Raw genomic sequence first — 15,033 nt, 5'->3', positions numbered from 1 at the left:
AACTCACATCCACCAGGATTCCCAGGACCTTTTCTGCCAAACTGCTTTCCAGCTAGGTGGCCCCCATCATTAGCACCCAGGTTGTTCTTCCCCAGGTGTAAGACTTTGCACTTGCTCTTGTTGACCTTCATGAGGTTCATATCAGACCCTTCCTCTTCCTGAAGGAGAACCCAGTGACTGCTGCAAAAATGTCTGCCTCCCCCAGCTGCCTCTATTGCCTGTGCTATTACAGGGATGCCTCAGAATAACCTGCTGCAGAGGTAGGATAGTTGAATTGTTGCAGCACCCTCTGCAGGCTGATTAGTTCTCATTAGAAATAAGTTCTCACCTTTGCTGCAAGTTCTGTCTAGTGTGGCCATCCTGCTTCACAGTGCACTCTGTAGACACACATGATTTCTCAGTGCTGGGTTATATTCCTGCATGGTAATTCTGTCACAGTGGAATGATATCATATGCAGATTGCTTATAAGATTACCGTGTGCCTCCTACGTTCATTCAGCTTTCCTTCAGCTTTCTAACAATCACTCAGAATAACTAATTACTAATTGTAGGGAGCAGTTCAGTTATTTTATTTTATTTTTTTTTTACAGAAGGAACAATTTATTGTATTTTTCATGTGGTTTTTTTTTCATTTATTTGTCTATTTCGTATTTAGAAATTATTGTCAAAACAATTTCTAAAAATGCATGCAAGGTCATGAAAATAAGCAGCTATTTAGGTTTAAGACTTGCTACAATTGTTTGGAGTAGGGCAACCTGATTCTTAAGGGTGTGAGAAAGGTTTCAAAAGGATTTCATTCCTCATTTGTACATGTAGTTTTATCTGGTAAACATGAGTAATTATGAAAATAAGCATGAGAAAAATTGTAGAGGCCATTCTAAAATGTTTCCTTTTATTGTTATTTCCACACTAACACAAAAAATTTTGCTTATATACCATCCCCACTTAAGTTGACCAATATATTTCATAGTTTTGTTTACATGACTTGGACAGTAGTTCTTGTTCAATCTTCTTGTTTCCAACTTTCTGTAACTGTTGTCTAAACTCATTTCTTTATTGAGAACATCAGTTATTTCAATGGGACAGATTTAACACTAAACACAAACATGTACAGGCCTGTAACATTAGTCACTTTTTAAAAAGACTTTTATTTATTTATTTAAGCAAAATAGGGAATTTATGCCATTTGTTTTCAATTCCAAACTTCTGACTTAATTTTAAAAGACCTTTTAAATTGGTGAGGTTTGATAGACGAAATCTTCCACAGAAACAGGTCCCACGAAGAAGTGTGTATTTAAAGGGGTTTTTTTTGTTACTCTGGAAAAAAAAGAAAACAGAGGATTGATTTACTTGTTCAAATCTTCCAAAGTATGCAGGTAGTAAAGATTCTGAATGCTGTTTAAGACACTGTCAAATGGAATAAGTTTTGCTTTGGTATTCCTCCTAAAAACCTGCAAAGACAACCAGGAAAAAAGTTTCTCTCCTTCACAGCATATGAGTTGTTTAGGTGAGAGCATTCAGGTAAAAGTACTTCTTGAATATGGAATAACCTTATTGCAAGCTTGAATGGTTTTTGCATTCTTAATGTATTATAACTCACAGGTCTTCTCTTACAGCCTCTATCACAAGCTAACTTCTTTTCCATCCTCTTGCTACTCAAGTAAGAAAGGGAAAGATTGTTTAATAAAAGTATAAAGAAAAAAATCTAACAAAATTGTGGAAACAGATATTAATGGTGTCCTAACCCTTTTTTTGTTTAAAAACTTCACGATCAAATGCTCCTCAAGTAATTTATTGTCTTAAAACCTTAACCCTCTTGGGTGTGATATGTTTCACCCTTTTTTCACATAGAAGAGTTAGTGCTTCTAAAAAAGTAAGCATTGGCTGTACTGAGAAATAGCTGATAATTTCTCTTTTCTCTTTTTTATATTAGAACTCTGTTTTTGGGTGCTCAACATCATAGATAACTCCACTCTTTTAAAAAAGTACTCTTCCTTAGAGAAAGGTGTTGAGATAAACAATGTCTTCAGATAGTGTCTAGAAAACAGGGGGAGAGTAGCCACTACCACACAAAGACAAATCTTATGGCTACTAAATTTTAGATGCTTTTTAAAGCTAATTTAGAAGTCATAGATATGAAATATCAGCACTAAATTGTTTAGCTATGCTGCTGGTAAATATGTTGTCCAGATAACGTACACTATTTTGTCTGTTCTAGGCAAACAGAAGATCCATCTTTTTATTCAGCTACCAGCTTTCAAAATGAAATTTTGAAACGTGTCAGTTGCAAGACATTGTACATCCACCAAGGCAACAGCCTAAATATAAGATCATTAAATCAGTGACTTACTTTTATTTATTTATCTCATTCAATTAACGTTCATTCAGAAAAAAAAAGGTAATTTTTAGTGGCAAAGTTAATCTTCCATTGGACCAAATGAAATAATTAGTTATAACTATCTATAACTATCTATAACTATCTTTATGAGAGTTAAGGTTATGAGAAAAGCTAGAAAACTGGGTCAAAGAGTCTTTGAAGGAATAATTGATAATACATTCCTGTGATGGATTATATCTTGTGTGGTAACAACATTTGTAAAAATGTAGTCCACGTTTGTCTATAATCTCCAGCTGGGATGGTCTGGGGATGCAAAGTAATCATAAACCTGCACAGAAAAGAGAAAAAAAAAAAGCCAGCGTGAACTACATTTTGATACTTTTAGCCATAGCAAATAGTTTCCTACTCCAAGAGGGGTTTCATTTACTTGAACAGACCTCATCCTAGTAATCTATCTACTTTCTTCTGGTGTGCCTCTTGTGCAAAGGACTTCCTAATCAAAGTGATAGCAGTTGGTATCTACTTTGCATAGGTGGAAACAACTGCACAAGAGAATCAAGTCCTTAATAGACGTGAAAATCAAAATATCCAACACATATCAGAGGGATAGATTTTACTGCTGTGGATTTTGGCTCAATTTTACCAAAGATCAGCAAAACTGAATAAATTGTATCTAAATATAGTTTGAAGACTATTCCATTTAAGAATTTTCTGTTACGAATTTCAGAAACCAGTCTTGTGTATATCATATAATTGGGTGACATTTCTATTTGTATTCTCTAAGTAACATGATGCAGGCTACAGACTGGCAAATGTTCAAAAAACTAAGGAAAGCAGATAACTAAAGTTACCAGAAACTCTTGATTCAAATACAGCACTGCTTGTTAGAAAATTTCTCTCAAACTTCTTCTGGTAAGAAAACTTTAAAAAATTACTGTAAGCAGAACTTACTTATTTCTATCTACTTAATGTGTAAGTTTGATGTGGCATTAATGTTTTAATAGCTTTTCCCCCCCATTTCTTACTTTATATAATTTATTAATAATATGCTGCAAGTTTTACAAAACCAAATGCATCAAAGAGAAGGAACAGAGGAGTCTGGCACAGTATCTCAAGGGAATCTGGAATCAAACTCTAGTGGGGCATTTCAAGACTCCCACATTCCCCTCTAGGAAGAAGTTTTCTAAAGCAGTAGATTCAAATGCACTATATTTTTTAAAAAAACATGGTACTACAATATTCATTTTAGCAGAATTTCCTGTATTTCCAACCCTGGCAACCCTAACAAGTTATGCTCTAAACAGCTGTGTTATGCCAACACTCTTAAAAGGAAGTCCTGTTTCTTGTCCAAAACGAACAACTTTGTTAACATTATTTTCTCTCTTGTTTAGTTTCTGGAATGCAACATGGCAGTGTGGTGGAGACAATTGCAAGTCATGATTAATAGTATCATTCATGATTCCCTCAGAAATGCTTCAGATTATTATCGAACACAAAAGAGTGATGCCATGGAGAAGATGAAGGGTATTTTAATTCTTCATGCCATAGCAATGAAATAACTGTGAAACCCTTTAAGGAGCACAGACACATCTTTTAACAGTAATGTATAAAACAATGTATATTTAACTTTACTAATGTAGGCATTTCAAGGTCAGACTTCTTTTGACTAGGGACAGATCTTGCAAAACACAAAATTATGAATGAAAATAAAAATTTGAATTGAAAGCCTAAGAATAAATTTCTAAATAAGGGTACTGAAAACACACAAATATTTCCAATAAATAGTGAGGAATTTTGTGTCAGTTTTCTGAATGTTTTATGTATTGATATCACATCTGATATCCTTATTGAATTATCAAAATTATTATCTTCATTCTATTTCAAGATTATCTGCAGTTTTACCTTGTTAAAAGGATATTTTTACAAGTTTCATGAAACTTTTTGAAGCATTGCAAATTCCCTCAAAATGAAACATGAAGGCTACGAATGTCTAAATGGTATATCTAGTTCCATCTTTTATCAGCTGAGATAAGTACTACCTTTCACATTACATCTTGGCATTCATTTCTCTGACATTTTCATCAAACATCATATAAAAATTACTTCTCTGGTCAGTGGAGAGGAACAATTGAGGCTTAAATCGAAACATGACAAATCGTTTCAGTGGGGCCTCTCTCTCCAGTGCCTATAGAGGGAGCCTGGCTGCCACATTCTTAAAATTCTGTAATTAGGTGAGATGAAGTCCTATCCTTCACATAACAATATGATATATGACCAGTGATTCATTCTAGTTAAGCAAGTAATTTCAAATCTCTGCATCCCATATTGTATGTGATATGGAACCAAAAAATAAGGGACATTTTCTAAGAAACACTGTGTATTATTAGGAAAACAACAATAAAAAATGTATGTAAGATTGCTGTAAGGTAATGTTAAATGGTCCATGAGCTGAGCATGCATTTCACATGTGCTTAACTTTGTGTTTGTCATTAGCTGTTGATTAATGTAACATAATAAGAAAATTGTAGAGTAACAAGGTTTGAAGGCACCTCCCATGGCCCATTACACTAGAAAGTTCAGATAAGACTCTTTTCCAGACAACTGAAAAAAATGTTTTTTGTGTATAGCAATAACAAGGACATAAGTAATATCAACATGGTTTGTCAAGAACAAGTTATGCCAAGTTAATTTAATTTGTTTTCAGGATAAGGCTACAATTTTTTAGAGAAGAAACAGTTGCCACATATTTTGAACTCCAGACCTATTCTGTTTTAAGCCTTGTAAGCAAGTGAGAGAAACAGAGAAGAGTTGCTAATTACTGGTATAAAACTGAAATGTATTGACTGATGGTAGTCATGGTTCTGTCTTGGATCTCATTTAACCAGATTTATCTCTGACTTGCTTTCTGTTGTACTAAATTTCTAGGTAAAGGCAGATCAGGAAAGACTGTAGGAATGCTGGAGGACAGGACTGAAATCAAAGAGATTATGACAGATGTAAGAAAAACACTAGAAACAAAGATTAATAAGGAAATATATGCAAAATTCCACCCTATTGTTCACTGTAAATGTAGGTAGGCATCAGCTATAGAACATTTCGACAACTGAGGAAAAGTTGATGTCACTGGTATTAATTAGCCTAAAGAAGAAAAGCTTGAAGGGAAAGCTTGAAGCTGATAAAAGGTCTAGAAAACATGCCTTGTGAGAAATGATTGAGGGAACTGGAGTTGTTTAACCTGAAGAATAGGAGGCTAAAGGAGAACATCATTGCTCTCTAGAAGTACCTGGTGGTAGTAAGGCTTTGGGGGGAGTGGGATGGGAAGGGGGGCAGTCTCTTCTGCCACGCCTCAAGTGAAAGGACGAGAGGAAAGGCCCTTAAGTGGTACCAGGAGAGGTTCAGATGGGTGGAGGTAGGTGGAGGAAAAGGGAGAGATGAGATCTTCTCCTAATTTTTTTCCTGAGCTTATGTGACACCATTACTCTTTACTTTGGAAGTCAAACTTTGTGAGTCATATTTCTTACTTGTTGATTATTTCCAAAATGGAGTTGTGAATCTTGTCAAAATAATTTAACTGGTGAAAAAAGTCTTCAAATTTTGAACTATGCTAATGAGGTGATCTGTCTGCCTGTTTATGTTTTGTGTTGGTTAAAGTTGGATTGTTAAACCCAGGAAACATGCACATTTGTAGCTCTTCATATTACTATTTCTCTGGACAGTTATATTTTCCTTGCACTATATTGGAATATAGGACGACCTATAGCACTTCCTTTTAAATGTTAATCTTGAAAGAAAAGAGTCTCTTTTTGGCTCTGATGTAGAAAAGATTATTTCTAAATTGAACATAAACACAATTTAAAATGGAAAAGTAAGGAAAACTTTTTCCTTTTTAGGACTTAATTCTACCCATAATTACGTTGGTAGTGATTTAATGTGGACTTTGATAACAGTACAATTAGACCTATTATTTGTTGTTTCTGAAGTCAAGTTAATGGAGGTAATGTGCATCTGAAAACAACTGAAGCTATGGCAATAGCACCATTAACAAATGCAAAATCAAATCCATATTCTCAAACCTCGCACAAGGTTGGCTCTTGGAAGCACATGCAGTGCTTCTACTGGTTTAAAAGGAACCATACAGGCATATCTAAGATTAGACGTTGTTGCAAACAGAAGAAATTTCTTCTCTTTTAGGAAACAAAGTCTTTATTATGAATTTTTTTCATGCATTCTCTGAAAGTAAGCACAATAACTCTAGAGGTACATGGTAAAATGATGTTTCAGAAGAAGCTTCATAATTATTGCTATCCAGTGGTTTAAAATGTCTGCTGAGATACTGCCACTCCCTCTTACAACTGTAAAAATTTAGGCCATATCTCATATGAAAGGACGAAAGGAAACATAGTTTATATGCTCTGCTATTAAAGGGAAATAAACCTCTCCATTAATCCCAAACAGAAAACATGTTTGCTGCTATATTATGTTGCTGAGCATTTGGAACCTGGCCCTGTGTAATCTAATAGCTTTTTGAAAAGAAAACAAAATAAATTAGTTTTATTTTGTCACTTCTTTGCCCTAGATCAAAAGTTTAAAGTCTCTGGGTCAAAGACTGTCTCTGTGAGACATATTTATGCTGTTGCTCTCTTTGTACTGCTAAGAATAAAGAAGATGCAACAAAAAATAAATATAGAAAAATATATGTAAATGTAAAACCAGATTATTTATCGTGACGTAGCAGTAGAAAACTTGTATGTACAGTAAATTTTTAGAAAAAGAAAACCCAAAAGAAAACCAAGTCTTAGGTATGAGTAGAGCTCAAAACTTTCAGCAGTGTTGAAAGCTGATTGAAACAATGCAAAGTACTATATTGGAGGTTGATTTTGTGTTTAATTGTATGCACTCTAAATACTCCTAGAAAATTCTACTTGGAGTGCTTGAAGCACGTGTGCATAAATCTTTACAATAATAGGGCTCAAAAATCAATATGATATGTACCTAATAATTTTATATTAAGAAAATACTGGCATAAAAGTATAAAGTGCTAGATTTATCAAAATCTGAGGCATCTATTTTCTTGACTAAAAATGACTACTTATAGGGTGCTATGCATCTCCAGTAGAAGAAAGCCATCTCCTTGACCACTACATAGCTGATAGAGAACACATTTTAAAGATTCTTTTGTTTATTTCTTTTTGGTTAGTTTTCTTTACTAATGTGGAAGGTAGGAGGAAACAACATGTCTGTAGTCTTTGTGAAAATAGTGACAACTTCAATATTTTGCAGAAACAGAAGGGATAGAGCAATACTTTACTTTGGCTACGACAAACTCAGCAAACTGAGATTTTCTGAGAAAAAGAAATAGGAAGAAATGCCATAAAAACTAATTATAACCATTTAATAAGATATTTCTGTCTTTTAAAAAGTAGTCTTGAGTATCATTTAGAAAAATAACACTTTTTAAAAACATTTGTTTAAATCATCAAGGATGAGATTGTGTTTTAAAATACTTTAGAGTAATGGTCTAAACTTGCCATAGATTTTTGAAACTGTTTAAGCATAAAGAACTCTGAATATGCTGAATGGTGAATGCTCTTCAGAGGTGTGTGTGGGCTATGTGTCTCTAGGGATCAAACACCTCCGATTATTGAGTTCAAACTCTGAAATGCTGTGTACTTCTAAGAAAAAATACGGTAAACTATCAACATTGCTATAGTTGAGCATGAAAACATCTCTCTATACCAAGGTCAAGTCTCTTTTCTAATAAGATATTAACATACTTGCTTATACTGTCTTGAAATCCCTTGTCCCTCAGGGATTGCAGGATAGACTTAGTGACCCTTAATTATGGTCACGATGAAAAAAATCATTAATGAGATAGTGCCCTTTGGCTCACATACAGAGCAAAAACAGAAGCAAAAAACCCTTAAACTGACAACAAAATGACAAAAAATAATCAAAGAAACCACAAAAGAAACAAATAAACAAAAATGCTCTGAGCCTCTCCAAATGCAATTAATTTGAACCCAACATTTACAATTTTTGGGAACATATATATATCTCGGTTTAATAAGGCAGTTGTCCCTTCCATGTTCTGTTTTGTTCTGGTTTGGGGTTTTTTTGAAGGTCAAGGAAATGGTCTGACTTAAGGCAGCAGGGAAAAAGACACATTGCAGGGACCCCAGAGAAATGCTGGGAAGTAAGACAAGAAGTGTACTGGGACCATAAATTTCTGCTGCCTTCTAACAGAATTTTAGAGACCATTGGATAGAATATGGATCAACAACAAATAGAAGAATTTTTAGTATTAAATATTGTCCTCATTGTAGGGGAAAAAGGGATGAAAAATATATTACACATGATACTATTGCTATAAAGACTAAGTTTTTGAGTTTGGGGCTTACACAGATTGCTCTCATTTAAAAGTGCTCACAAGGTTTGTATTAACAACAGACGACATCATAGTCCATGAGTGACCATTTGTCATATTATGGATCTTCATAAGATCAGAGAATGGTTTGGGTTGGAAGAGACTTTAAAGATCATCTGGTTCCAACCCCCCTGCCAGGGACAGGGACACCTTTCATTAGATCAGGTTGCTCAGATCTTCATCCAACCTGGCCTTGAACACTCCCAGGAATGGGACATCCATAACTTTTCTGGGCATCCTGTTCCAGTGCCTCACCACCCTCATAGTAAAGAAATTTTTTCTAATGTCTAACCTAAACCTACTCTGTTTCAGTTTGAAGCCATTCCCCCTTGTCCTGTCACTACACGCACTTGTAAATAGTCTTTCTTCATCTTTCCTGTAGGCTCCCTTCAAGTACTGGAAAGCCACAATTTGGTCAACCCAAAGCCTTCTCTTTTCCAGGCTGAACAAATCTCAGCTGAACAAATCTCAGCCTTTCCTTATAGGAGAGCTGCTCCATTCCTCTAGTAACTTGGTTTTCTCCTCTGGACTCATTCCAAAATGTCGATGTTCTTTCTGTGCTGGAGTCCCCTGTGCTGGATGCAATACTCCAGATGGGGTCTCAGAGGGACAGAATCTCCTCTCTCAACCTGCTGGCCATGATGATTTTGATGCAGTCCAGGACAGATTGGCTTTCTGGGCTGCAAGCTCACACTGCTATCTCATATGCATCCTCTCATCCATCAGCACCCCCAAACCCTTCTCAGCATGGATGCTCTTGATCTGTTTATCTCCCAGACTGTATTGATAACTAGAATTTCCCCAACCCAGGTGCAGCACCTTGCACTTGGTTAAACCTCATGAGATTCCCATGGGCCCACTTCTCAAACTTGTCCAGGTCCCTCTTGATGGTATCCTGTCCTTCAGGTGTGACAACTACATGACTCAGGTTGGTGTCATCTGCAAATTTTCCAAGGGTGCACTCGATCCCATCCCTATGTCATTGAAAAAATCAACTAAACTACTAAAAAGACCATAAATGGATTTAAAACCAGCCTGACAACAGGTTCTAATTTGATTTTCTCATATAAGTCGTTGTTCTTAATCTTTGTAACAGCCTTCTGATTCACATTCCAAATTTAGGCTTTATCCCAGCTAAAGTCTAAACTGTTACTGAAATAAGTCAAGGTCAAGCATTCAGTTCTGATTGTCTACACACAGGTAACTAGTGCCCTCTGAGGATATGACACAGGACTGGAAAGTAACCTATACTTTTCTGTAAGTAAAGACGAACCCCAACAAACACAACTAAAGTCAGTCCATACTGCACTAAATGTTTAGATGTGGGCAAGCAAATTAAACCTCCCCCAGGTTTTTATAGTTAGATGCAGTCCAGAAAATGGTTCAACTGACAATGAAAGGATCTTAAATGCAGAATTGATATATACAGACCCCCTATAGACTTCTAAATTTAAACATTTGAGTGTGAATGTGAATAAATCTCAGCCCTAATACCATCTTAAGTATTTTCTAAATGTCAGTATTTTTCTCCCTTGTATTACAGAAAAGGTATATTTGCAGTTACTCCTGCAAGAGATCTGTTTTATTCTAGCAGAGTATTCACCAGTCATTTAAATTTTTTTCAAATTTGGGCTTTAGTAGATCATTACAACTAGCTATGAAAATATATTTGTTAAACAAAAATTCAATGGATGTTTTTTCAGCACTTTTTACACTGAATTTTAATGTCTGTATAAGCACAGCTTGACATATATTATGTCAGTCATCATCATTTAGTGTATTCTAATATAGTCAAAACCTGGAGAAAATAAGCATCTTGTTTAAACACCCAACTGATGTTCACCAGTGGGCACAGTATTGAGAGGATAACATATTGCAGGCAATATCACTCTTGGTTCTTCTTGATGGGTTCAGTTCTAATTCTTGTTCAAGCTTGAGTAATCAGTTTTAACTTCTCTTGCCCATAAGCAGTTGTTTCTCCTGGGACAACATGTTGTCTAGGGCCATTAAGTGAGACCTCTTGATTGATAAAGGCAAATCGCCTTTTTGTTAGCAAAATGGAAGGCTAAAACTTTCTTAAAAGAAACAGAGGTGTAAAAAATTTGAGTCAATGTTTTAATGATTATATAATAAAAGAAACAGACTTTGAGGAATAAAGCAGTTCATATAAATAATTTATCAAGAAGATTTCCCTCATCAGTGACAATTTTACTTTTGCTGGGACAAGTGTTCAAGCTGTTGTGATGGTTACAGTCATCTTTGATGAGCAATTCTCAGCGATTCAGTCTCAAGAAGAGGAATTAAAATCCTTGATACTGGCAGATGCTTGAAGTGGATGATGACACAAGTACCCATTGGGGGACACAATATTTTTTTAAGTGTACATTTGCTTATACAAACAAGCCATAAGGAAGAACTGAATATTGGCTAGATAAATACGTAAAGAGAGACTAAAACTGAAGAACTCCTGAAAGAGATGGAGATTAGGCAATTTTTTCATACTAGATATATATTTTTGAAAAAATTTCAGAGACATATATCCCTACAGATCATTCAGGAACTATTATTATTCTGTTATTACAAAATATTTAGTAATCAATAATAAAAATTGATACAATCAACTAGATTAAATGAGTACTAATTCTTTCACAATGGAGAAAATAGTACAGGGACAGAATTTTTCATGTAATGTGGACATTCATAACTTGATGACATGTATATCTTAATATAAGATATATATATGCCCTGATTAAGAATTCTCTAGAAGGACTAAAGAACATCTGCATAGATGCTTGTCAAGAATTAACTTGAGTGTGTTTTCTGGGACTGAAGCAACACATAGTTTTGAATTGCTAATTTGCTTTTCTCTTATCCTAGTAAAGTTTTTCTAAACTATAATAGGAACTATGCTTATCTAACCAGGATTAGAGTTTGCTTTTACACTCAATCTAGCACTTCAGAAATGTTTGAATTAGTCAACTCCAAGAGAAGAAGGAAAAATAGACATCTAAGTCAAATGAACTATACAACCTTCTTTATCTACATTTGATATTTTCATGCTCATGTTCTAAACTTTAATGTTGATGCCCAATAAACCAAATTCTTCTTCCACAGTAGAATTGAAAATGCATTTCAAAAGAAAGTAGAGAAAATTATCAAGTATTTTAAGTGTTACAGAGCTGGCTCATGAGTCTTCAATATCAACAAATCAGATTCTGCAAACAATCCTGACTGTTTTTCTAATTTTCAGAAGTTGATAGAATAATGCTTCAGTAGTTTTTCTGTTCGTTCTAACTAAACAAACAAAGAAAAACACTCCCAAGATTAAAACGCATACAGAGCTCAAGAGAAATTTAATTTAAAACAACTTTACAGGAGGGACATAAAAGTAGTTTACTGTCTCAGCTTAAATAAAATTGTGTACAATGAAGAACATTACCAAGAGTAGGAGAAAATTGCATCTCCAAGAAATGAGCGTGTGCCACTCTGTGTTACTCTGAGAAGCTCAGGGAGTGAATACAGCTGGGGAATGGGAGGATGATGACAACAAACTCCCTTCCTAATTTTGAGAATGCTCACAATGACATACAGAAAATCTCTGTACAAATAGGTCTTCATCCTTTCTCTTCTCATGCACAAATATAAAATTATCTTTCCATAAAAGTTAATTTCAACTAAGTTTTTCAGTTCCTAAACTATATACTGGATGTGCATGACAGGGGAATGTTTCATGGGTGGTTTTGAACAAACAATAGCCGATTTGTCAGTTGAGCGCCAGAAAAAGTCTAGACAGTTAAGTGGCTGATATACCATTAAGGGCTAAATAAATGAAAGAGTTGGGCTACTACGCAAGTGTTTCTTCAGGTGGTTCTATTTCTCTGTAGAAAATTAGGTAACATGTAATACCAAATGGTTTTCCATACGATATTTTCCTTTTTGTTGGTTACCAATTAAAAAGCTACTACAGCAATAATCTAAAAGATACGCTCACACTCTTTGTGTGGTCACATATCTTTTTAACATAATGGGATTTTGTAAGAAGAGCTATAAGAAGTAAAATCACATCAAAACCTAGAGTTACACAAAATATGCTCAAATTGCAACACAATTTTTCTCTGTCTGAAACATTTTCCAATTCAAAATGAAATTTTAGATAGAAAGAGGTGGGCAACAGGAACTAACCTAACCCATCACTAACCCAAGGGTGAAAATATGACTCACGTAACACTGGAGGACTTACTTTTTCTTTCTTCTTTGTCTGATTTCAAACAATAACTTTGAAACTGTGTCTTTTATTTTCAAGGTGAGTGCTATTACCAGTAATCTATAAAGATAGTATCTTTCTCTGACCTAATGAATATTCATCTATATAAACAAAGTAGAACAACTTCAGTAAGAATGAATGAATGAGAGAGTAATTTTGGTTATTCATATGTATTATACTGATTACAGAGGCCAGAAATTCAAAATGAAAGCTGACAGTCACTCATTCTGCCAAAATGGAATCACAAAAAGCACGCTAAATGCAAATAGGCAAACAAGAATGGTAAATATTGATAAAATTACATGTTTTAAAGACTGTGGATGTCTGGAAGAATGGTTTGTTTCAGTAATAGTTGAGTAGATAGAATTTGTGATTTCTAGCAAATGCATTCTTCTGTAGTCCTTATTCCTCCTCCCATATCCTTCCTGTTGAATTAAATGCTGCTTATGCTGCTACTGTCAGCTAATCACAGCTGTAAGATCAACCCTTGAAAGAACCAGGCAAACTGGAAATATCTTTTCCAGGATGTATGTTCCAGGTAGTTATTAGTGTTATAACATTTATTTACAAAAGAAAATTTACAATCTTTGTAAGTCACACAAATGTAACTTCTTGTGCCAGTTGGGACATAAATCCCTAATACTTTACAAACTGCTCTTGCATGTCTCTGTTTCCATTTTATATGTCTGAATCTGAATGACTTTTGTTACTATTTGGATTGATTTAGCCTTTCTTCAAGAGGTATAATATCCATTTTGAAGAGGAAACACTGTGATGCATACATAGCAGAGTTATGATGGAGATCTACCAAAATTAAAAGCTAATGGCATAAGTGAAAGTTTCAATGTCTCACAATGCTGAAAGTCATAAGGTTAACAAAAAAAAAGTACTCCATTTAGATTTGAGTTTCTTAGTGAAATGTGTGCTCATTTTAAGTGATAATTCAAAGTGATAATTATTCCTCCTCATTAGAGGAGGGATAAACTTCTTGATTGAAGAAATTTTAATTTATGCTTTCAAAGCATACTTATATATTGATGTCATAACTTGCAAATAAAGAAATATTCTTAATGTTTATCCCTAAAAAGTATATCAAAATGCATACATTTAGGGTTTGAAAATCAATATTTGACTATAAAAATTCCCATATTCTATTACTTCATGTCTCAAACGGAAGTTTGCTCTTGTTGTGTGTTAGCTCCCAGCATTTAGAAGCACAATCTCGCTCTTATTGTCCCCAGTTGCAAAAAATTCAGTGCCTTTCCACTACAGTGTCATAGTCATGTTCACTTAGCAATACCTGTTACCCCTAACTTTTCATCTTAATGGTTCCTATATGTTAAATTTACATTTTATTATTTAATGTAGCAATATGTACCCGTTAATGCATCTCTGCTTTAAGGGCCAACCAAGGTGCACAAGCTAAAACAGGATTCTACAGGACTATAAACTGTTCTATGCCAGTTGTCAGTTTTCAAGTCAGAATACTTGAAAAAAGTAGTTTGTAGTTTTAACTAGGTCAGATGGGTTCTCAGTATAAGGGAGTCTGTGTAATGTGGTTCAACTGGCTGTAGGGGGGCATGATTCATTGTGCATTCTACATAGTTTCCCAATATAATTTTGCATTTTTTTCTCTGCAAATCACTGTATAAATAAATTATCTAAACAAGATTTAATAATAGTCATATGATATTTTTTCTGTATTATATGAATTTCTCCATATTAAAAAATAATTCTATTAATGATGTATTTTTTAAGGATTGAATTCATCATTCATCATTATAAACACATAAAATTAATTCTATTATTTAAGACTATATAAAACAGAATAAGTAGAATTTTTTGTCAACATCTAGTATTTAGAATTCTTGAATATAGAGATGTGCTTGTGTGTATGAAACAGACGTAAACAAAGAGTACGACATATAGGGAAATCAGCTATTGTGTTTACACATGCCTGAACAGCAACATATTTTCTAAGCTAATTGGCAATTTGTGGTGCATTTC

The 15,033-nt window shown here is 34.4% G+C and overlaps 1 long non-coding RNA gene across 1 annotated transcript in view; it reads right to left on the bottom strand.

Moving 5' to 3' along the window:
* Positions 1–896: 896 nt before the first annotated feature.
* The window catches only part of LOC126649576 (uncharacterized), a 46,776-nt gene continuing 32,639 nt past the window's right edge, over positions 897–15,033 (bottom strand). The window contains exon 5 of the long non-coding RNA XR_007631074.1: positions 897–1,317. This is a non-coding gene — a long non-coding RNA (uncharacterized LOC126649576). The remainder of the gene's footprint in view (positions 1,318–15,033) is intronic.

The sequence above is a fragment of the Myiozetetes cayanensis genome, unplaced genomic scaffold (genome assembly GCF_022539395.1).
Source record: "Myiozetetes cayanensis isolate MyiCay16 unplaced genomic scaffold, myiCay2020 scf5-8, whole genome shotgun sequence".
In the NCBI taxonomy this organism is placed as follows: Eukaryota; Metazoa; Chordata; class Aves; order Passeriformes; family Tyrannidae; genus Myiozetetes; species Myiozetetes cayanensis.
Note: the sequence above shows the minus strand (reverse complement) of the source record. Positions and strands in the feature narration are given on the sequence as shown.